This window comes from Hyperolius riggenbachi, chromosome 1 (assembly GCF_040937935.1).
Source record: "Hyperolius riggenbachi isolate aHypRig1 chromosome 1, aHypRig1.pri, whole genome shotgun sequence".
In the NCBI taxonomy this organism is placed as follows: Eukaryota; Metazoa; Chordata; class Amphibia; order Anura; family Hyperoliidae; genus Hyperolius; species Hyperolius riggenbachi.
Genome location: NC_090646.1, coordinates 479,977,174 through 480,000,121, shown reverse-complemented (window position 1 = coordinate 480,000,121; position 22,948 = coordinate 479,977,174). Strand labels below are relative to the sequence as shown.

At 44.7% G+C, this 22,948-nt stretch overlaps 1 protein-coding gene and 1 long non-coding RNA gene across 2 annotated transcripts in view; one reads left to right on the top strand and one right to left on the bottom strand.

Moving 5' to 3' along the window:
• The window catches only part of LOC137521876 (uncharacterized), a 76,395-nt gene that overhangs the window by 2,470 nt on the left and 50,977 nt on the right, over nt 1–22,948 (top strand). Inside the window, exon 2 of the long non-coding RNA XR_011022231.1 lies at nt 7,503–7,545. This is a non-coding gene — a long non-coding RNA (uncharacterized lncRNA). The remainder of the gene's footprint in view (nt 1–7,502; nt 7,546–22,948) is intronic.
• PNP (purine nucleoside phosphorylase) overlaps nt 1–22,948 on the bottom strand; it is a 63,060-nt gene that overhangs the window by 34,649 nt on the left and 5,463 nt on the right. The gene's annotated exons all lie outside the window — the stretch shown is intronic.

Sequence of the window (22,948 nt, the reverse complement as noted above, 5' to 3'; positions counted from 1 at the left end):
TGTGGACCCTGGGGGTGGGCAGGGCCGGATTTGTACTTTTTACCATCCTAGGCCAACTATACCATCTGTATGGTTGTTATCTCTGTGTGCCCCAATGAGAATTCTCCTATTTTCCATCATTGGTTTCACAGACAATAGCTATTTTAGTAATACGCATATAGATTATAAGTTATGTTTTCCTTAAGAACTTTTAAGTTATGTTTGCCATCTCGTTAATGATGGACCCATTTATTGTGTCACCATGTGAGTTAGTCTGATGTGTACAGTACCTTCAGGATAGAGCTTGCATGCCTTGTAGGGATGACATGTATAGGACAGAGAGTTCAAATGTTAAAGCTGTCCTTGTAGATAGGGATGGCTGCATAGAACAGCTTTACTACCCTTCACTGAGCCGCTCCTAAATTTCTAGTGCCCTAGGCCATGGCCTATGTGGCCTTGCCAGAAATCCGGCCCTGTATATATATATATATATATATAGCAGGAAGAGAGATCTGCTGATAAATATTTTTACAGAGCAGCATTAGAACCATCTTAATAAATTAATAACACAATAAAGAAAATATTCACAAATAATTTTGTGTGACATCTGCATGCGCGAGTATTGTCCTCCACAGAACCGCAAAGCTGCTCATGCATGAAACCGTTCATGCATGAGCAGCTTTGCGGTTCTGTGGAGGACAATACTCGCGCATGCTGCTCTGTAAAAATATGTATCAGCAGCAGATCTCTCTTCCTGAACTCTGGTCCCCTAACTTTCGTGTCCCTTTCTCTCCCTCTAGATTGTAAGCCTTTGGTAGGTGTTAGAATTTAAGTATTGTATGATTGAAGTCATAGGTCTCAGTTACTTGAACTAAGGTTAGGTAAAAGACTTGATTTGCAGAGTCTCCCTTTTAGGCAGAGTTTCTCGGAGAAGAAATGATGCAGTCAGTTACAAGGAGCCTGTTCCTTGTGGAAGGCCAGATAATGGGTTATCAGGTCTAGGGTCTAACTGCTCCAACTGTAAGACGACAGAAACGGTAAACAAAGCCGATGTTTACAAAACATTGCATTCTTTGCAACTAGGTCATAAAGCAATGGAATATTAATTGATGAGGTGGGTCACATGCCTATGCCTGCCAATTGTAGGCTTGGGGGTATGGCTCAGATGATGCCACATTTTATCTCTTTGGTGATCGGTATTAAAACCGGGGACGGGCTGCAGAGAGGCACTTTTGTTTCCTGTGACTGCTGGCTTCAACCCTTTACTTTTATTTATAATATGTCTTGTCATCTTATCTAACTGTATGCTGTATATAGGACTAAGAGCAACGTAGCCTAGATGTAACGTAGTTTAGATGGAAGAGAAAACCTGGTTTCCATGCAAGGGAGCCAAGAGCTGTAACGCAAAGGACTTACTACAGAACAATCTGCTTCGCTAAGATGTAACCACATGTACTGTATATCTGTTTACTGAATAAACTCCTAACCTTTGAGGACGCCTAAGAAGTTCTCCTCTGCTGTTGCTGTGATGAGAGTCAAATTATCTCACATCGAGTGAGATGCAGCTCTAATGAGTTGCTGGTGCCGGAACAAAGGTGTAGTGTTTCTGCCAATTAGAGATGGGCCGAACGGTTCGCCGGCGAACGATTCCCGGCGAACTTCGGTGGTTCGCGTTCGCCTCCCGCAGGCGAACGTTTCCGGAAGTTCGGTTCGCCCCACAATGCACTATGAGGGTCAACTTTGACCCTCTACATCACAGTCAGCAGGCCCAGTGTAGCCAATTAGGCTACACTAGCCCCTGGAGCCCCACCCCCCTTATATAAGGCAGGCAGCGGCGGCCATTACGGCCACTTGTGTGCCTGCATTAGAGAGAGTAGGGCGAGCTGCTGTCTGTCTCTCATAGGGAAAGATTAGTTAGGCTTAGCTTTTCCTGGCTGCATACCTGTTCAGTGATCCTGCCACTGCATACCTGTTCTGTGAACCCACCCACCACTGCATACCTGTTCAGTGATCCTGCCACTGCATACCTGTTCTGTGAACCCACCACTGCATACCTGTTCTGTGATCCTGCCACTGCATACCTGTTCTGTGAACCCACCCACCACTGCATACCTGTTCAGTGATCCTGCCACTGCATACCTGTTCTGTGAACCCACCACTGCATACCTGTTCTGTGAACCCACCCACCACTGCATACCTGTTCTGTGAACCCACCACTGCATACCTGTTCTGTGAACCCACCCACCACTGCATACCTGTTCAGTGATCCTGCCACTGCATACCTGTTCTGTGAACCCACCACTGCATACCTGTTCTGTGAACCCACCCACCACTGCATACCTGTTCAGTGATCCTGCCACTGCATACCTGTTCTGTGAACCCACCCACCACTGCATACCTGTTCAGTGATCCTGCCACTGCATACCTGTTCTGTGAACCCACCCACCACTGCATACCTGTTCAGTGATCCTGCCACTGCATACCTGTTCTGTGAACCCACCCACCACTGCATACCTGTTCAGTGATCCTGCCACTGCATACCTGTTCTGTGAACCCACCACTGCATACCTGTTCTGTGAACCCACCACTGCATACCTGTTCTGTTCAGTGGACCCGCCACTGCATACCTGTTCTGTTCAGTGAACAGTTTGGTGTGTCAGTGTGAAGCAGTACCTTAATTACACTACCTGATTGATGTATACACATGCAAGATGTTTTAAAGCACTTAAGGCCTGTCATTTAGCATTCAATATGATTTCTGTCCTTAAAACGCTGCTTTGCGTCAAATCCAGATTTTTCCTGGGGACTTTTGGCGTATATCCCACTCCGTCATGCCCCCCTCCAGGTGTTAGACCCCTTGAAACATCTTTTCCATCACTTTTGTGGCCAGCATAATTATTTATTTTTTTCAAAGTTCGCATCCCCATTGAAGTCTATTGCGGTTCGCGAACTTTAACGCGAACCGAACCTTCCGCGGAAGTTCGCGAACCCGGTTCGCGAACCTAAAATCGGAGGTTCGGCCCAACTCTACTGCCAATAGCAACCAAGTTATAGTTTCTTACAGTAGGGTCCTCCTCCTTGTGTCTCCCACCTGTTCATGCACCTCCATTACTGTACACCAATTCTATAGATCTGAGTGAACTCGACTTGCCTAATCTCCATGCTCCCATCCAGTGACTGACTTAGTATTACCTTGTATTCATACTGTGCTGCATGACCTGGTTTGCATGTATTCCTGTATTGTCTTATTGCTGTATGTCACCCCTAAATATTGTCTGTAACCTAAATTAATGTCCAGCGCTGCGTAATATGTTGGCGCTTTATAAATACAATAAATAAAAATTGCATAGGGGACACAGAGCGTCCACTGTGCAATGATACACTTTGCATGTCCACAAACCCCCGGCGCCGCCATTTTATCGGGTGCCTGTGGATGTAGAAATTTTGATTGATTGCTGCTAATTAGCTTCCTAGCCACAGTATTGTGGATTTACCTTGGGGTGGGTTAAGGGTTAGGAGAGGTGTAGGGTTACGTACTGGGGATGGGGGGGGGGGGGGGGGGTGTTAGGATTAGGCACCACTGGGGGGGCTTAGGGTTAGGCACTGGGGGGTCTTAGGGTTAGGCACCACCGGGGAGATCTTAGGTTTAGGCACCACCAGGGGGGTCTTAGGGTTATGCACCACTACGGGGTACTTAGATTTAGGCACCACCATGGGAGGGTTCTGAGAGTAGGGTTCAATTTAGCTCTAGTAAAAATATCGGTAAATATTACAGATATTTTATTATGGAATCCAGCAGTAGAATATTGCTAATTGTATTGCTAATTCTACTAGCAGCAATCCCGTGTGCCCTTTTTTCCAGGTGCCTTGATTTCATGTATGCGCTGGACACCTCTAGTTATGTGTATTAAAAAAGCGAGACATTCACCTTTCTTCAGGGAAGAATAAGTAAAAAAAAAAAAAGTAACATTTTATTAAGGAAATATACTGTTAGGTAAAGTCCCTAACAGTATAACTGTTAGGTAAAGTCCCTTCAACACCCACCCCTCTCCCATAAACAGGTTAAACTTTAGCTTTCTTTTCATGGCATTGATTGATGTGTATCATTAGAGGGGACCATTATGTCATAATGTAGCCATTCAGCTCCTTTTATGTAGTTCTAATCCTAGGGATTTGTGGTACTTCAGAGGTAAGCAAAGCCTCTGATAGGATGCCTTCCACACCGCAGAAACAATAACTTGCTTTGCTCTAAAGGTTGCCCCATAGCGTTAGGACTTTTATAAAAATAGCACTGGATGCTGACAAAATGGCAGCTAGTCACGGTAGACATATAGACTGCTGAACACCTGCTCATATTCCATTATCATTGACTTCAATGGTGTTTGGATTTGGGTTAGGGTTTTATATGCCTTTCCTTGGCCATGTTTTTTCCAAACTGTTGAACAAGGAAGTGCTTAAACCACCCTATTAATAAGATATGAAAATACTTCCTGTGGGAAACTAGAGCAAAGTTTGATGAATCAGAACCAACAGAGAAGTAATTCATGAATTATGTTTTGTGCGTCATCATCTGGTATGTAGTGAAGATTTGACAGACAAGGGAAAACAAAAGACCATATCATAGTTTGATATGGGACCATTTTCATATAATTCATTCACTGAAAAGACTGCCCTCAGTTCAGGCCAGTCTGGGCGCAACAACCTGAAGTCAGTAACTAGGCAGCGGAGTACCTTACATTTCTGTACCCTAAAAGCATGATGATAGTGCTGCCTTCTTTTGTCATTGATGTTACTATTGCTACATTGAAAAACTTGTACATTGTAATACTACTAAAGTATGTGGCTGGATAGTGTAATGGTTAAGGGCTCTGCCTCTGACACAGGAGACCAGGGTTCGAATCTTGGCTGTATTTATACTTACTTGGGCTTCCTCCTGCCCCATGAGGTACATGGGGTCCTTTGCCGTTCTCTTGCAAATGCTCCTGGTAATCTGGCCACGCTCTTCTGAGCATGTGCTGCTTGGCTGCACGCGCACTACCCCTCGCACTCCCGCAGCTGGGAGAGCTCTACACCTGCAGACACAGTAGCAGCGGGGTTGCATGTATGGCCTGGCAGCACATGCGCAGAAGTGCTCGACTGGCTGGACTACTGGGAGGATTTGCAAGAGAAGTTGGAAAGGATGGTGAGGGAAACCATGAACCTCATAGGGCTGGAGGAAGCCCCAGGTAATTATAAATAAAGCCCATCACAGGTAGCCTTTAATAAGAACTACCAGTTTCACAGCACTACCCCTACTTTATCTAATAGCTTCTTTAAACTTTCTGTGTATCCCTTTGTGATGTGACCTACAGTGCATCCAGAAATTATTTACAGCACATCACTTTTCCTACATTTTGTTATGTTATAGCCTTATACGAAAATTGATTAAATTCATTTTTTCCCTCAGAATTCTACACACAACACCCCATAATGACAAATTGAAAAACATTTACTTGATGTTTTGGCAAATGTATTAAAAATAGCAAAACTAAGAAATGTACATAAGTATTCACACCCTTTGCTCAATACCTTGCAGATGCACCATGCTTTCCAAATGCACTGTATGCAGTCCAGTTACCCAAGAACATGTCACATGATGTAATTGATATGTTGAGTTGGACAACTTGCTTTAGATGCTCACCATGTAGAATGTTTATATGCATTCTGCTAACCTTTATTAATACTGTATACTGTATGTATTGTAATAGGATGTGTTTACTCAAAGCTCACTTGTGTCATTTATTGTGCGGTAGCGGGCGGCAAACAGCATCGTACATTCAGTGCCTGTACAGATGTCTTGAAGGACTATCTGCAACTGGGACTATAGCCATCAGTGGCATTAAGGCATCTTTTATAAAAGGACACTGTTGTATAGGAGATGGGTGGCTTATTCAGATTAACAAAGCTGCAATCTCTTTGACTAAATGCTGACAAAACTGAAATTCTTGTCATCGGAGGTCAGCATCTTGCAGCGAAGCAGCTCCAAGCTCAGTCAGCACCATTAGGGGTAGGGAACTGAGACCTTACTAGTTCCAACACAGTTCTCATCTTGGGTGTACTGATTGATGGTGAATTAAACTTCAGAAAATCAAACTTCAGCTGTTGCTTATGAGCCCACTAACACAGTTGTGTCCACTTTTCAGTTACACATCAACGTTACAAATGCTGAAAAGCGGACACTACTGCGTTAGTGGGCTCAGGCAAAACGTAAACACTTAATTCCTTCAGAGGATCTTCCAACCTTACTTCGCAGCTTCATCACATTACGGCTGCACTATTGCAATGCCCTCCATGCAGGCCTTTAAAATAGAGACCTACAGCACCTGCGGCTAGTGCAGGATTCAAAGCCAACCCCGCCATTTCCACATAATGCCAATCTTTTGCTCACTCTACTTGCTACCCGTAAAATGGAGAATCCTCTTCAAAACTGGCATGCTAACCTTCAATTCTCTACATAAACTAGGCCACGGATACCAAAAGGATTTGCTGAAACTGCACCACAACTCTCATAACCCCAGATCAACAAAATCTAATAACATTATTATTATTATTATTATTATTAATAATTGTATTTATAAAGCACCAACATATTACGCAGCGCTGGTCATAACATGACCACCCCTACAGTCCAACGCAAAACCTTTGGAGCCAGAGCCTTCTGCCATGCTGTCCCTAGCCTTTGGAATGCCTTGCCATGCCAATTCAAGACAGCTCCAACCCTGGAGGCGTTTAAATTAAAACTACAACAAAAAACTAAGTGAAGAAGAACTGTTAAAGTTATTCTGATTACTTGCTTGCTTGCTGGTGGCTTAAAAGGCATATTATTGGTATATTGGGAAAATATCACCCAGGAGAAAATTTAGGAGAAACGGTGAATTGAATAAGGGCCACTGTGTGTGCTACATGCTACAATCTTCTCAGACTGGTTCAGTCTATGCCTTCCCCTTCGCTGGAGGTTGTCTACTCAGTAGGATAATGCAGTTCATCATCAAGTGATCAAAATATTAACCAAAAAAGTAACATCTGAACACTTCAAGTACTTTTCCAGATGAACAGTTACCGTAGGTCTGTGTTTGGATATGGGCTTATCCTCCCTGGTGTTATGATTATTTCCGGATTTAGGGTCTAAAAGCCATGCAATTTTTTCATGAGCTTGTAGACCCTAAAAACAGTAAAAAAACATACCTCAATAAGATCTGCAGCAGCCCCTGCATATAACTCACTCAGGCATGGGCTTACCGCTCTGAGCTGCAAATTTCTGTCCCGAGCCTGACTCGAGATTACTGCTAAGGAGGTTAAATGCTGCTGGTATTATAGTTTGTGAGATTGTCCCTCATTTTCTGCAAATTACCCTTGAAGTAGTTAATGATAGAAAAAAAAGATCATAAACATATGGACTATAGCTCTACAAGTTCAAGTCTTTAAGTGTAACTACAGAGGTAAATGAACTTCGATAACATTTGTATTCGTTTATGTTTTCACAGAGTGAAGGCCACAGACTTGTACTATCAAACATAGATTCCTAAGGTAACGTTTATTGGCTAGACTGGGGTGGAACGGGCTGTAGTGAAATGAACTTACTGATTGTGTTTAGTTTTCTATGAAACAACATAGATTAGAAGCAGGAAAATGCAGAAGTGTGCTATGTTACTGGAGGCAGGCACGCTGGCAGCCAGTGAGTGCTAGCTATTTCTCACACCCCCAACTGAAAACCAATCAAGAGTCAGCAGTTAAAACGAACAAGCACTCCCCCCTTCTTTTCACATTACATCAAGAACACTAGCAGTTATTCAACAAATAGTTTTGAGGGTTTTTTTTAAGACTAGAGTTGTACATGTTTTAATCTGTTGATAAAGCATTGCTCTATATTGCTAATGTTGCCAACAATTGTGTAACTATTAGGAGTCTTTATGGATTCGTATTGTTCTTTGTGCAATCTTTATATTGCTGTGTTTTTACATAGTATTTAAGTGTAGAAATCTATCCAATAGTCACAGAGACAGCCAACAAATTAAACATTTGTCTTTCTTTTAAAACAGAAAATAGTTAGAATTCCTGAAAAGTTTTTGTTGCTTTTTCTTATTTTCTATCTATTTAACTACCAGTATTCTTATTAAAGAGAACCTTAGCTGAAGCTTGGGTCCAGAAACACATACTTACCTAAGGAGAGGGAAGCCTCTGGATTCTATAGAGGTTTCCTACGCAGTCCTCTGCGTGGGCCCTTCAGACTGATCAGGGCGGTGCTCCTCTTCTGGAACAAGCGCGGCCGTACTGCAGCCACACAAGCACGGCCGTGCCTGTGCTGTAGCATGGAGCCACTCGAGCATGAACAGCTGCGGCTTATTTTGCAGGTGCAGTACAGCCGCGCTCATGGTTGAAGAGGCGCACGGTCCATATCAAGTCCTACGCTGTCCTCTGCGTGGGCCCTTCAGGCTGATCAGGGCAGTGCTCCTCTTCTGGAACAAGCGCGGCCGTACTGCAGCCACACAAGCACGGCCGTGCCTGTGCTGTAGCATGGAGCCACTCGAGCATGAACAGCTGCGGCTTATTTTGCAGGTGCAGTACAGCCGCGCTCATGGTTGAAAAGGCGCACGGTCCATATCAAGTCCTACGCAGTCCTGTGGTCCTCTGCGTGGGCCCTTCAGGCTGATCAGGGCGGTGCTCCTCTTCTGGAACAAGCGCGGATGTACTGCAGCCACACAAGCATGGCCGTGCCTGTGCTGTAGCATGGAGCCACTCGAGCATGAACAGCTGCGGCTTATTTTGCAGGTGCAGTACAGCCGCGCTCATGGTTGAAAAGGCGCACGGTCCATATCAAGTCCTACGCAGTCCTGTGGTCCTCTGCGTGGGCCCTTCAGGCTGATCAGGGCGGTGCTCCTCTTCTGGAACAAGCGCGGATGTACTGCAGCCACACAAGCATGGCCGTGCCTGTGCTGTAGCATGGAGCCACTCGAGCATGAACAGCTGCGGCTTATTTTGCAGGTGCAGTACAGCCACGCTCATGGTTGAAGAGGCGCACGGTCCATATCAAGTTACTGACTAACTCTTGTTGGTAACCTTTGGAGGGTCCACAAGTAGCAACGAGGGACGGGAGGATGCAGTGGGAAACCTCATTAGGATCCAGAAGCTTCCCCCGCTTAGGTAAGTATGTGACTTTGTACCCATGGAGAACTCAGGGAGAAAAAGTGAGACAATCTCTCCAATGATGGGGGGGGGGGGGGAGTAATGTATAAAAACTCCCAAACATTTCTAACACTATTCTTAGCTATTCAAAACTAAAATTATAACCAAAAATCCAGTAGTTATGACAGTTATGGTGGGGAACATGATAGTGCAGTATATTCAATACAACCATAATCCTATATTTTAAGGATGTAATTATACACGGATGCACCTGCACACCACAACCACGCCTCCGCCCAAAGCCTGTGCACACGCACCAAAACCGCAGCAGACCACACTGACTAAGCCGTAGCCAACAATGAAAATGTCACTGCACAAGGTCCAAGCTTCAGGCAGTGGTGACCAGGGACGTAACTGCAAAACTTTCATGGGGCCCCCTTAACGTTTACACCACTTCCTTTGCATCCCCTTGGTGACCCTTGCAATGTGGGGGGCTCATCTCACAACCATCATAAAACAAGTGTGGCCGTCAGGATCTTTACAACCATAACATGTGTAGCCACAAAAACACCTGATCAGGAGTTTTAAGGCACAGGTCAAATGGTGCCCTAGGCAACTGCCATTTGACCTGTGCCTTAAAACTACCCCGTATCAGGCATTCTGGCTGTGTATGTTAACTGAAAGCTGTTTGAAAAATCTGCAGCTAGCTGAAAGGTAACTTGGCATATGATGGAAAGATCTGAAATCTGAGGAACATCTGCAAGATGAGATGAGTTTCTGTGCATCCATATTGGCCAATTAAACCATCAGATTGAATGTTACCTATATACTCCCCCTCCCCCTTGCTTGGATGCAGTCTTTAAATAAAAATCAGATATTTACCTATGGAGGGGTCCTAAAAAGCTTTCCTTGTCCTGTCATGGTCCCTGAGTTCCAGCACTGTCACCCCCATTAGCTGTTTTCGAACAACTAGTGCCTGGGTGTGCTCTTCAGGAGCACTCTGAGACATGAGTGCTTGCTAAGCCTCCCGTGGTGGCAAATTTGAATTGGGGTGGCAGAGCTGGAACACAGGAATCGGGAGAAACAGGAAGGCTCTTTAGGACCCAGAGCAACAAGGTTCACAGACAGCAGACTTTCAGGGCCATGGCCCTGACATAACAATGTGGGAGGGGTTTCATCACAATATTAGCCACACAGACCCCCCTGATGATCTATTTGATAAAAGGTAAAGACTTCTCATTGGGAAGGGGGTGTCGGCTACTGATTGGAATGAAGTTCAATCCTGAGTTAAAGTTCCTCTTTACTGTCCTTGTTATCGCTGCTGTTGCCACCCATTTACCAATATTCTGGAGCCCTTTCACAGCCCAAGTGGTGGCAAATCCCTTGTTATGCATATGCACATGTATGCTTTGATGACATCATGCTGGGCTGGGAAGGGATGGTCACAAGACAGCAGGAGCCTGCACATCATTTGTTATGGCCACTTCTGCATCATCTGGAACACTCGTGCCCTGCAGAAGAAGCTACACTGAACTCAAAGATTTTATTAAGCAGGTTTGTTAAAATCCCTCTAAGTTCTAATTTTTTTTTTTTTCAAAAAAGGGCATTGACGGTAAGCAAGAAGATTTTAGATTATTAGAGGATATTTCAAGTGAAAACTATTTATCAGGAGAAAAAACAGAGAAAAACAGTGTTGTAGTAATATGGAAAAATTGTTAAAAGTTCCAGTAAAGATTGTATCCGGCCCTGCCAATAATAACTCTCCTAGTACCACTAGGGGAGTTTGGGAGTCAGAACTACTAAGGGAGTTTGGGAGAATAGGTAGGGAGGGAATACAATCTTTACTGGATATGTCACCATTTTTCATATTACTACAACACTGTATTTCCTTGGTACTACTGAGCATCATGATATTTTTTTTTTTAACTTTAAATATCCTCTAATAATCAAATTATTTTTCATAAATAGTTCAGTTTATGCTTTCTGTGTGGTTACAGGCTTGGTTCAAACCTGCATTATTCAATAAATGTGTGTGTTCCTGCAGTTTATACTGGGTACTGTTGCAATGGGCTACCTTCCAAAATCCCCAAACCAGAACGGTTTATGTAGAAAAATTAGACTGTTCCACTGGCATCAGGATTTTCATGTGCCTAGTTTCCTGTACACTACAGACAAACTCAGCTAATATTCTCCAAAATATGCTTCTATCTCAAGGCCGGTATGTGCACTCATTCAGCTGAGCTAGACAAAGCTGGGTTTTATTAAATATTTTCTTTCAGTGTTATCTAGAAAATGGGTTCATTTGTTTAACAGTTCCAATGCAATGTAATGCCTACACAAGGAGTTCACAATGCAATGGTGTGCACATCCACTAATCAGGTTTAGCTGTCTGTATCCCTGCTTGTAATCCAATTAAGAGATTTAATGCTCCTGTTCTATATGTTATTCTGTCCTGCTGCTATGTCCCATTTCTCACTGTGTCACCCAACTAACCCCCTCCCCCCATTCCTGGTGCAAAAATAAATTATTTTGTCTTTTCCATAAGTAGTGTTGACATCCTAAGGGTCCGTTTCCACTACAGCGAATCTGCATGCAGATTCGCATAACCCATTAAAAATAATGGGACTGTTTCCACTTGTGCGGGATTCTGTGGGGTTTGTTGTGCAGGAAAAATCTGCACGCCAGAATCATCAGAATTCGTACGCCGCACACCCGCATGCGAATCGTCGGTAATGTAACTAATTAGGAAAACCGCAAGCGTATTAGTCTTGCAGTTTTCCTGGCGTTTCCACATGTGTTTTTGCTGAAAAACTCATGTCAATGCTTGCCGGCATTGACATGGTTAAAATCGCATAGCGCAAACCGCGAGCAATTCCACATGCTAACGCTAACAAAACCGCAACCGCAATGCGGATTCATTGCCGCGATTTTTGCGTTAAACGCAACGCAGAAGTGGAAACGTACCCTTAAAGGGAAATTAAATATCAAAGATCGACTTGCCTCGGGCTTCCTCCAGCCCCTGGCAGCCGTACTGTGCCCTCACAGCAGCTCTGGTGGCTCCTGGTCCCCCCTGGTGCAGATGCCGACCTCGCCAGGTCAGCATCTTCCTGCGCTTTAGCGTGCGGCTCACGGAGTCGCACTGACGTCATCCGGGCTGTACTGCACAGGCGCAGAACTACTGCGTCTCCGCAGTACAGTCCCGATGATGTCAGTGCGAATCTGAGTGCCGCTTGTGCAGGTGTAGTGTGCATCTTGCGCCGGAGGGGACCCTGGGCCTCCGGCGGGTTGCGGAGCTGTGGCAAGGGCACAGTACGGCTGCAAGGGGCCGGAGGAAGCCCCGGGTAAGTACAGTGGGATGCGAAAGTTTGGGCAACCTTGTTAATCATCATGATTTTCCTGTATAAATCGTTGGTTGTTACGATAAAAAATGTTGGTTAAATATATCATATAGGAGACACACACAGTGATATTTGAGAAGTGAAATGAAGTTTATTGGATTTACAGAACGTGTGCAATAATTGTTTAAGTAAAATTAGGCAGGTGCATACATTTAGGCACCCCAAAAAAGAAATGAAATCAATATCTAGTAGATCCTCCTTTTGCAGAAATTACAGCCTCTGAACACTTCCTGTAGGTTCCAATGAGAGTCTGGATTCTAGTTGAAGGTATTTTTGACCATTCCTCTTTACAAAACATCTCTAGTTCATTCAGGTTTGATGGCTTCCGAGCATGGACAGCTCTACTTAACTTGCACCACAGACTTTCAATTATATTCAGGTCTGGGGACTGAGATGGCCACTCCAGAACATTGTACTTGTTCCTCTGCATGAATGCCTTAGTGCAGGGGTCTCAAACTCAATTTACCCGGGGGCCGCAGGAGGCAAAGTCAGGATGAGGCTGGGCCGCATAAGGGAGTTCACGTGTCCCCGCCGCAAAACGAGGGCTGCAGAGCCCCCAAATTGCCCCGGGGGCAATCCGCCGGCATTTCCTGGAAGGGGCAGAGCTTTCAGCTTCAGCTCTGCCCCTCCTGACGTCAATCGCGGTGGATCGCCGCCTCTGCCCGCCCACTCTAAACATAAAAAAAAAAATTGGGAAAATAGGAAAAAATGCCAGGAATCTTCATACAGCCATATTACGGCTGTATAGCGATACCTGGCCAAAGCGCTGCGGCTGCGTATGGACCCCCTGGAAACTCTGTCAGGAAATGTATTGCTCTTTCTTTTGATACATGTAAAATTACACTACCGTTAGGCTTGCTACTAAAAGTGACATTTACCGCATTTAAAAGTATACTATTTTCCTTCGAAACTTTAAAATCGATTTTCTCAAAAACTATAAGGTCTTTTTGAAAAATTGTTTTTTCCTCTTATTCCTAATGATCTCCTTAACATATCCTGCAAATTTAGGGTTTCTAGCATTTAAGGTGGATTTGCTATTAACCTCCCTGGCGGTTTATTTATTTTGCCAGGGAGGCTGCAATGTGTTTTTTTTTTAATTAAAAAAAAAATATTTCATGCAGCCAACTGAAAGTTGGCTGCATGAAAGCCCACTAGAGGGCGCTCCGGAAGCGTACTTTCGATCGCCTCCGGCAATCGAAAGTAACAAGATAGGCCGCAATGAGCGGCCTATCTTGTTTCGCTTTCCTCGTCGCCATGGCGACGAGCGGAGTGGCGTCATGGACGTCAGTCGACGTCCTGACGTCAGAGCCGCCCGATCCAGCCCCTAGCGCTGGCCGGAACTGTTTGTTCCGGCTGCGCTGGGCTCGGGCGGCTGGGGGGACCCTCTTTCGCCGCTGCACGTGGCGGATCGCCGCGGAGCGGCGGCGATCGGGCAGCACACGCAGCTGGCAAAGTGCCAGCTGCGTGTGCTGCTTTTTTCAGAACCGAAATCGGCCCAGCAGGGCCTGAGCGGCGACCTCCGGCGGCATACCCCGAGCTCAGCTCGGGATTACCGCCAAGGAGGTTAACCATTAAAGTCGGCGGGTTTTTAAATGTGTATTTTTTTCCTTTGCAACTTTAAAATCGATTTTCTCAAAAACTATCAGGCCGATTTGAAAAATTTTTTTTTCCTCTTGTAGCCACTGGGGGCCCCTACAAGCTCTGGGGCCTTGGGGCCACAAAATATTGTATCGCGGGCCGCAAATGGCCCGCGGGCCGCGAGTTTGAGACCCCTGCCTTAGTGGATTTTGAGCTATGTTTAGGGCAGGGCTGTGGAGTCGGAGTTGGAGTAGAGGAGTCAGAGTCGGGGCAATTTTGGGCACCCGGAGTCGGAGTTGGAATCGTGGTTTCAGAAACTGAGGAGTCGGGAGTCGGAGTCACATGATTTTTGTACAAAATCCACAGCCCTGTTAAGAATTAGACTAAGGAGTCGAGGAGTCAGAGTCTGAGCAATTTTGGGTACCCGGAGTCGGAGTCGTGGTTTCAGAAACTGAGGAGTCGGAGTTGGAGTCGGAAGATTTTTGTACCGACTCCACAGCCCTGGTTTAGGGTGGTTGTCTTGTTGAAAGATCCAGCCCCAGCGCAGCTTCAGCTTTGTCACTGATTCCTGGACATTGGTCTCCAGAATCTACTAATACTGAGTGGAATCCGTGTGTCCCTCAACTTTGACAAGATTCCCAGTCCCTGCACTGGCCACACAGCCCCACAGCATGATGGAATCACCACCATATTTTACTGTAGGTAGCAGGTGTATTTCTTGGAATGCTGTGTTCTTTTTCCTCAATGCATAATGCCCCTTGTTATGCCCAAATAACTCAATTTTAGTCTCATCAGTCCACAGCACCTTATTCCAAAATGAAGCTGGCTTGTCCAAATGTGCTTTAGCATAGCTCAAGTGGCTCTGTTTGTGCTGTGGGCAGAGAAAAGCCTTCCTCCGCATCACTCTCACATACAGCATCTCCTTGTGTAAAGTGCGCTGAATAGTTGAAAGATGCTCAGTGACTCCATCTGCAGCAAGATGATGTTGTAGGTCTTTGGTGCTGGTCTGTGGATTGACTCTGACTGTTCTCACCATTCATCGCTTCTGTTTATCCGAGATTTTTCTTGGTCTGCCACTTGAAGCCTTAACTTGAACTGAGCCTGTGGTCTTCCATTTCCTCAATATTTTCCTAACTGTGGAAACAGACAGCTTTCTGTATCCTTCCCCACCTAAACCATAATGGTGAACAATCTTTGTATTCGGGTCATTTGAGAGTTGTTTTGAGACCCCCATGTTGCTACTCTTCAGAGAAAATTAAGAGGGGACCTTACAATTGACCCCCTTAAATACTCTCTCATAATTGGATTCACCTGTGTATGTAGGTCAGGGGTCACTGAGCTTACCAAGCCAATTTGAGTTTCAATAATTAGTTCTAAAGGTTTTTGGAATCAATAAAATGAGAACAGTGCCCAAATTTATGCACCTGCCTAATTTTATTTAAACAATCATTGCGCACTTTCTGTAAATCCAATAAACTTCATTTCACTTCTGAAATATCACTGTGTGTGTCTTCTATATGATATATTTAACTGACATTTTTTATCATAACAACCAACGATTTATACAGGAAAATCATGATGATTAACAAGGTTGCCCAAACGTTCGCATCCCACTGTATTTTTATTTATTTTTTTTAAACAGCAGCTTGGATGTGTCTTTTTAAAGTACAACTGAAGTGAGAGTTATATGGATGCTCCATATTTATTTCCTTTTTACCAATACCAATTGCCTGGCTATCCTGCTTATGCTCTGCCTCCTAATTCTTTTAGCCATAGCCCCTTAAAGTGAACCGAGCACCTTTTTTTCACTCAGGACATTTCTATAGCACATGAAAAATTTTTGCCGACGAGTGTGTTTTCAAAGCTTGAAAACACACTCCTAATTATTCACCCTCTTTGCTGATGAAAGGCATGGTTTACCTCTTGGTAATTAGCGCAATAAAACAATTAGAGGTTACTGAACTTTCTGCGGATGGGGACGGTCGGCAGGTCTGCTCAAACAGGCCAATTTAACAACTTTGAATGTAAAATACAAGGTAAAATTAAAGTTTATTTTAATAATGAAACAGATAGTCGGCATACATTTTTCATGTGCTATAGAAATGTCCTGAGTGAAAAAAAGGTGCTCGGTTCACTTTAACAAGCATGCAGCAGATCAGGTGTTTCTTAAGGTGCGTACACACATGCGACTACAGTCGTTTAAAACGATCGTTCCCCGATCGTTTCAAACGGCGATCGTTTAAAAAAAAAGCAGCTAACGACCATTAAGTCTAATGACGGACGAACTAGATCGTTAAAAATGAACGATCTAGCTTGGCGGATTTCCTCCAACGACGATCGGTTGCAAAAGTAGTACATCGTTGGAAACAGTCGTTCATACTAGGCTTGACATGCGCATTTCGCTATTTCTCCATGGAACTTTTCATTTTTATGCGCAAACGCAATAGTTGCTTTATGTGATGTAACGTTCGTTCTAACGATCAGATCGTTACACACTTTTTAAAACTTTACTTAGGTCGTTCTTTCGTCAATTAAAAGTTAGTTCGTCGTTCACAACGAACGATCGTTGTCGCATGTGTGTACGTAGCTTTACACTATTGTCAGATCTGACAAGATTAGCTGCATGCTTGTTTCAGGTGGTATTCAGACACCACTGCAGCCAAACAGATCAGCGGGGCTGCTATACTACACTACAGAGGGTGTATGGAAGTTTATTCCAGATTCTCCTGTATAGTACTTCTGGGTTTAGGCCTTCTTTACACAGAGGGTAAGAAGCCACTGCATATTATACAACTGCTAGAGTGTTCGCATGTACCCGGCCAAGGAGCAGCACTGTCAAAGGTGGTCAATACGATGCTACTTACAGCATCTGGATTACAGCAACCATGTATAAGCCACCAAACCAGTGGCGCAGTTTCCTGCAATGAACTATGGAGTCACAGCTCAGGTGGGGTTATGACAGCAGCTAAAAATCTGGTTTATCTGTCTCATAACCAGTGACAGCCAGCTTGCAAGTCTGATATTTTCCAGGAGTTTGCATAGCCGCCCATGTAACTCAGCCTTGAGCATAATAATATTTACTTACCATTCTCAAGCTGGGGAAGGAGCAGAAAAATGCACGTAACAAATGTAGCAAGTTCATGGATGTTTTCAGGATGTACGAATGTGTGAGATAGGAAACTGTAACTTGTGGTCACATTTCAGGGTTGTTTGCATTGGTACAGATTACACAAACCCTTACGTAGATGCCAGCAACACAGTTTCATAACCAAAGTTCAGTAATGTATATAGGAGGAACTTTCTCTAAAAATCTATCATTTTTTTTACACCCATGTGTCTAGCCTAAAATATATGAATTTCAGATGGTGGGACACCCCTAACACACATTAGATAGGAGTCAAATTGTACTTTATTTTGCAGAACTTGCTTTTGGGATGGTACAAAGTTTAGTTACCAGCCACCCAGTTTCTACAGAGCTAATAAATGTATCCGAGAAAAAACAGTAACAATTGTGAACAGTAGAGGGCAATGCACAACCTTTCCAGAGTGATATATTGTGCAATAACCCCAAAGTATTACAATGGTCCATTTGCAACATCAGTATTTTTTTAAAGGACTCCCAATATGGATTTTTCCTTTTAAAATAATACCAGTTGCCTGACTCTCCTGCTGATCCTCTGTCTCTAATACTTTTAGCCACAGCACCTCAACAAGCATGCAGATCAGGTGCTCTGACTGAAGTCAGACTGGTTTAGCTGCATGCTTGTTTCAGGTGTGCAATTCTGCTACTACTGCAGCCATAGAGATAAGCAGGATGCCAGGCGACTGGTATTGTTTAAAAGGAACCATCCATATCCCTCTCAGTTTAGGTTCCCTTTTTACCTCATTTTCTTGTCACTAATACAGCTTTCTTTTGGTGCTATTTGATTGCTGCTGCGAGTTTTAGTTTTTATTATATTCATCAAAAAAGACATGAATTTTGTCAAAAAAATGATTTTTTTTTTACTTTCTGTGCTGACATTTTTCAAATAAAGTAAAATTTCTGTATACATTTTTGTCCAAATTTATTGTGCTACATGTCTTTGATAAAAAAAAATCCATTTAGGGCCCTTTTCCACTAGCAATCGCAATCACAAATCACAAACGCCAGTGATTGCGACTGCGATTTTTCATTAATTCTGTTATGCGATTGCGATTTGCGATTTTCATTTGCATTGCATTATGATTGTAAAAATCGCTCCAGCAAGCGATTGCGATTTGCGATTTCTAAATCGAATCACTGTAGTGGAAAATACTTCTCATGCTTTCTATGATAAAGTAACAACCCTAGCGATTTAAAAATCACTAGCGATTTGCGATTTTGCGATTCAGCAATCACAATCGCTCTAGTGGAAAAGGGCCCTAAATAAGTGTATATTTATTGGTTTGGGTAAAAGTTATAGCGTTTACAAACTATGGTGCCAAAAGTGAATTTTCCCATTTTGAAGCATCTCTGACTTTTCTGACCACCTGTCATGTTTCATGAGGTGCTAAAATTCCAGGATAGTATAAATACCCCCCAAATGACCCCATTTTGGAAAGAAGACATCCCAAAGTATTCACTGGGAGGCATGGTGAGTTCATAGAAGATTTTATCTTTTGTCACAAGTAAGCGGAAATTGATTTTAATTGTTTTTTTTTCACAAAGTGTCATTTTCCGCTAACTTGTGACAAAAAATAAAATCTTCTATGAACTCACCATACTCCTAACGGAATACCTTTTGGGTGTCTTCTTTCTAAAATGGGGTCATTTGTGGGGTTCCTATACTGCCCTGGCATTTTAGGGGCCCTAAACCATGAGGAGTAGTCTTGAAACCAAATGTCGCAAAATGACCTGTGAAATCCTAAAGGTACTCATTGGACTTTGGGCCCCTTAGCGCAGTTAGGGTGCAAAAAAGTGCCACACATGTGGTACTGCTGTACTCAGGAGAAGTAGTATAATGTGTTTTGGGATGTATTTTTACACATACCCATGCTGGGTGGGAGAAATATCTCTGTAAATGACAATTTTTTTGATTTTTTTTTTTATCACACAATTGTCCATTTACAGAGATATTTCTCCCACACAGCACGGGTATGTTTTTTTTTTGTCACAAGTTAGTGGAAATTGACACTTTGTGAAAAAAAAACAATACAAATCAATTTCCGCTAACTTGTGACAAAAAATATAATCTTCTATGAACTCGTCATACACCTAACAGAATACCTTGTGGTGTCTTCTTTCTAAAATAGGGTCACTTGTGGGGTTCCTATACTGCCCTGGCATTTTAGGGGCCCAAAACCGTGAGGAGTAGTCTTGAACCCAAATGTCTCAAAATGACCTGTGAAATCCTAAAGGTACTCATTGGACTTTGGGCCCCTTAGCGCAGTTAGGCTGCAAAAAAAGTGCCACACATGTGGTACTGCTGTGCTCAGAAGAAGTAGTATAATGTGTTTTGTGGTGTATTTTTACATATACCCATGCTGGGTGGGAGAAATATCTCTGTAAATGACACATTTTTGATTTTTTTTAAACACAATTGTCCATTAACAGAGAGATTTCTCCCATCCAGCATGGGTATGTGTAAAAATACACCCCAAAACACATTATACTACTTCTCCTGTACGACATGTGTGACACTTTTTTGCAGCCTAGGTGCGCTAAGGGGCCCAACGTCCTATTCACAGGTCATTTTGAGGCATTTGTTTTCTAGACTACTCCTCACGGTTTAGGGCCCCTAAAATGCCAGGGCAGTATAGGAACCCCACAAGTGACCCCATTTTAGAAAGAAGACACCCCAAGGTATTCCGTTAGGTGTATGGTGAGTTCATAGAAGATTTTATTTTTTGTCACAAGTTAGTGAAAAATGACATCTGCAAATTTTGATGACAGGTGGTCTATGAGGGGGCGAATTTTGTGGAACCGGACATAAGCAGGGTGGCCTTTTAGATGACAGGTTGTATTGGGCCTGATCTGATGGATAGGAGTGCTAGGGGGGGTGACAGGAGGTGATTGATGGGTGTCTCAGGGGGTGGTTAGAGGGGGAAATAGATGCAATCAATGCACTGGGGAGGTGATCGGAAGGGGGTCTGAGGGGGATCTGAGGGTTTGGCCGAGTGATCAGGAGCCCACACGGGGCAAATTAGGGCCTGATCTGATGGGTAGGTGTGCTAGCGGGTGACAGGTGGTGACAGGAGGTGATTGATGGGTGTCTTAAGGTGTGATTAGTGGGGGGGGAATAGATGCAAGCAATGCACTGGCGAGGTGATCAGGGCTGGGGTCTGAGGGCGTTCTGAGGGTGTGGGCAGGTGATTTGGGTGCCTTAGGGGCAGATAGGGGTCTAATCTGATGTGTAGCAGTGACAGGGGGTGATTGATGGGTAATTAGTGGGTGTTTAGCGGAGAGAGCAGATGTAAACCATGCACTTGGGAGGTGATCTGACGGCGGGTCTGCAGGCGATCTGATGGTGTGGGTGGGTGATCAGATTGCCCGCAAGGGGCAGGTTAGGGGCTGATTGATGGGTGGCAGTGACAGGGGCTGATTGATGGGTGATTGACAGGTGATCAGTGGGTTATTACAGGGAAGAACAGATGTAAATCATGCACTGGCGAATTGATAAGGGGGGGTCTGAGGGCAATCTGAGCGTGTGGGCAAGTGATTGCAAGGGGCAGATTAGGGTCTAATATGATGGGTAACAGTGACAGGTGGTGATAGGGGATGATTGATGGGTAATTAGTGGGTGTTTAGAGGAGAGAACAGATGTAAACAATGCACTTGGGAGGTGATCTGACGGCGGGTCTGCTGGCGACCTGATGGTGTGGGTGGGTGATCAGATTGCCCGCAAGGGGCAGGTTAGGGGCTGATTGATGGGTGGCAGTGACAGGGGGTGATTGACAGGTGATTGACAGGTGATATGGGGCGATAGATGCATACAGTACACAGGGGGGGGGGGTGATCAGGAGTCCCCAGGGGACAGTTTAGGAAATAAAAAAAAATAGCGTTGACCGATAGTGACAGGGAGTGATTGATAGGTGATTAGGGGGGTGATTGGGTGCAAACAGTGGTCTGTGGGTGGGCAGGGGGGGGGGGTCTGAGGGGTGCTGTGGGCAATCAGAGGGAAGGGGGGGGGGGGAGATCAGTGTGCTTGGGTGCAGACTAGGGTGGCTGCAGCCTGCCCTGGTGGTCCCTTGGACACTGGGACCACCAGGGCAGGAGGCAGCTTGTATAATACACTTTGTACACATTACAAAGTGTATTATACACTTTGTATCGGCGATCGTGGGGTTAACAACCCGCCGGCGCTTCCGAACGGCCGTCGGATGTCATCGCAGGTGGGCGGAGCCAGTCGCCGGGGGAAGTGCGCGATCGCCCCCCCGGCATGCCGAAAGGACGCAACGCCCATGGGCGTATTGCGGTCCTTTCGGCGTCCACTTTGCCACCGCCCATCGGCTGTGGCCGGTCGGCAAGTGGTTAAAGGACTTCCGAGGCCAGAAATCAAAATTTGGATCAGTACCTGTTTCATTTTAGAATCCATGGGGGAGTTCCTCCGCACCCTCCATTCTGTTCCGCCGCAAATATATTCTTTTTATTGCCCCCAGGTCCACGGCCTATTGCACGAGTCGTCTCCTATTCCACACTCTAGATGGCCACCAAGCAGAGTCGCGGCTGCGCAGTATGTACGGAGGCAAGTGCGGCTGCGCAGCTCTCCGCTCTCGTCCAGCCGCATACTCGCTCCCAGCGTCCTCCTAGTCTTACAGCGGGTATGCTCACATCTCTGCGAGTACGTGGCTGGGCGAGGGCGGAGAGTTGCGCAGCCGCGCTTGCCTCCGTACATGCTGCGCAGCCGCTGCTCTGCTCGGTGGCCATCTTGAGTGTGGAATAGGAGACGACCCGTGCAGTGGGGTCGGGCCTCGACCTGGGGGCAATAAAAAGAATACATTGGCGGCGGAACAGAACGGAGGGCGCGGAGGAACTCCCCCATGGATTCTAAAATGAAACAGGTACTGATCCAAATTTTGATTTCTGGCCTCGGAAGTCCTTTAAGTGGTTAAAGTAAACTCCAAGGGACCGGGGCAAAAAGATTTACTATATCAGAAGTTTACTATATCATACTCAAGCACATAAAGTACGATCTACTATAGTACTGTATTCGAAATCAGTCAATATGCAAAAAAAAAATAAATCAGCGTTGATGCAGGATTATGCAAATTGTGTATGCAAATTTATGCACCTTGAAAATGAGCCAATAGAATTCCACCTGGTTAATTTTCAATGGTGATGACTTCACCAGCTGTCGGATGCTTGCTAGTGCTCGCCATGGGCAGTGAAAAGACAGCCTCCCCATAGCGTTGCATCTGAGCACAGACGTAACATGAGACGTTATTTCACCGCTGAGCATGTCAAATGGGACGTGCGGTTTAACCAAGCGCTTCCTTTGGCTGAGTGTAATTGCATCCAACTGGTGTTTTTTGCCATCAGCTGGGACACTGAACTGCTCGACAAATGAGCAGTTTAGCCACCCGTGGAAAAGAGGCCTTACCAGTAAAGACTTGGTAATTGCTTAAAGCCGGTTTCACACTTATAACCGGCGTTATATGGGCTTGATTCACTAAACTGTGATAACTCATATCATAGCCCCGCTAATCGTGAATAAAATTTGTGATTGCGCGTGAAAATTTGCGATTGCGCGCAAAAACGCTAGCGTGGCCATGATATGAATTATTATGTTTAGTGAACCAAGCCCTATGTGTGCTAAAAATAGCCTTCGAAGATTACCACGACAATGTGCGGTAATCTCCCTACTGGCTGCAAG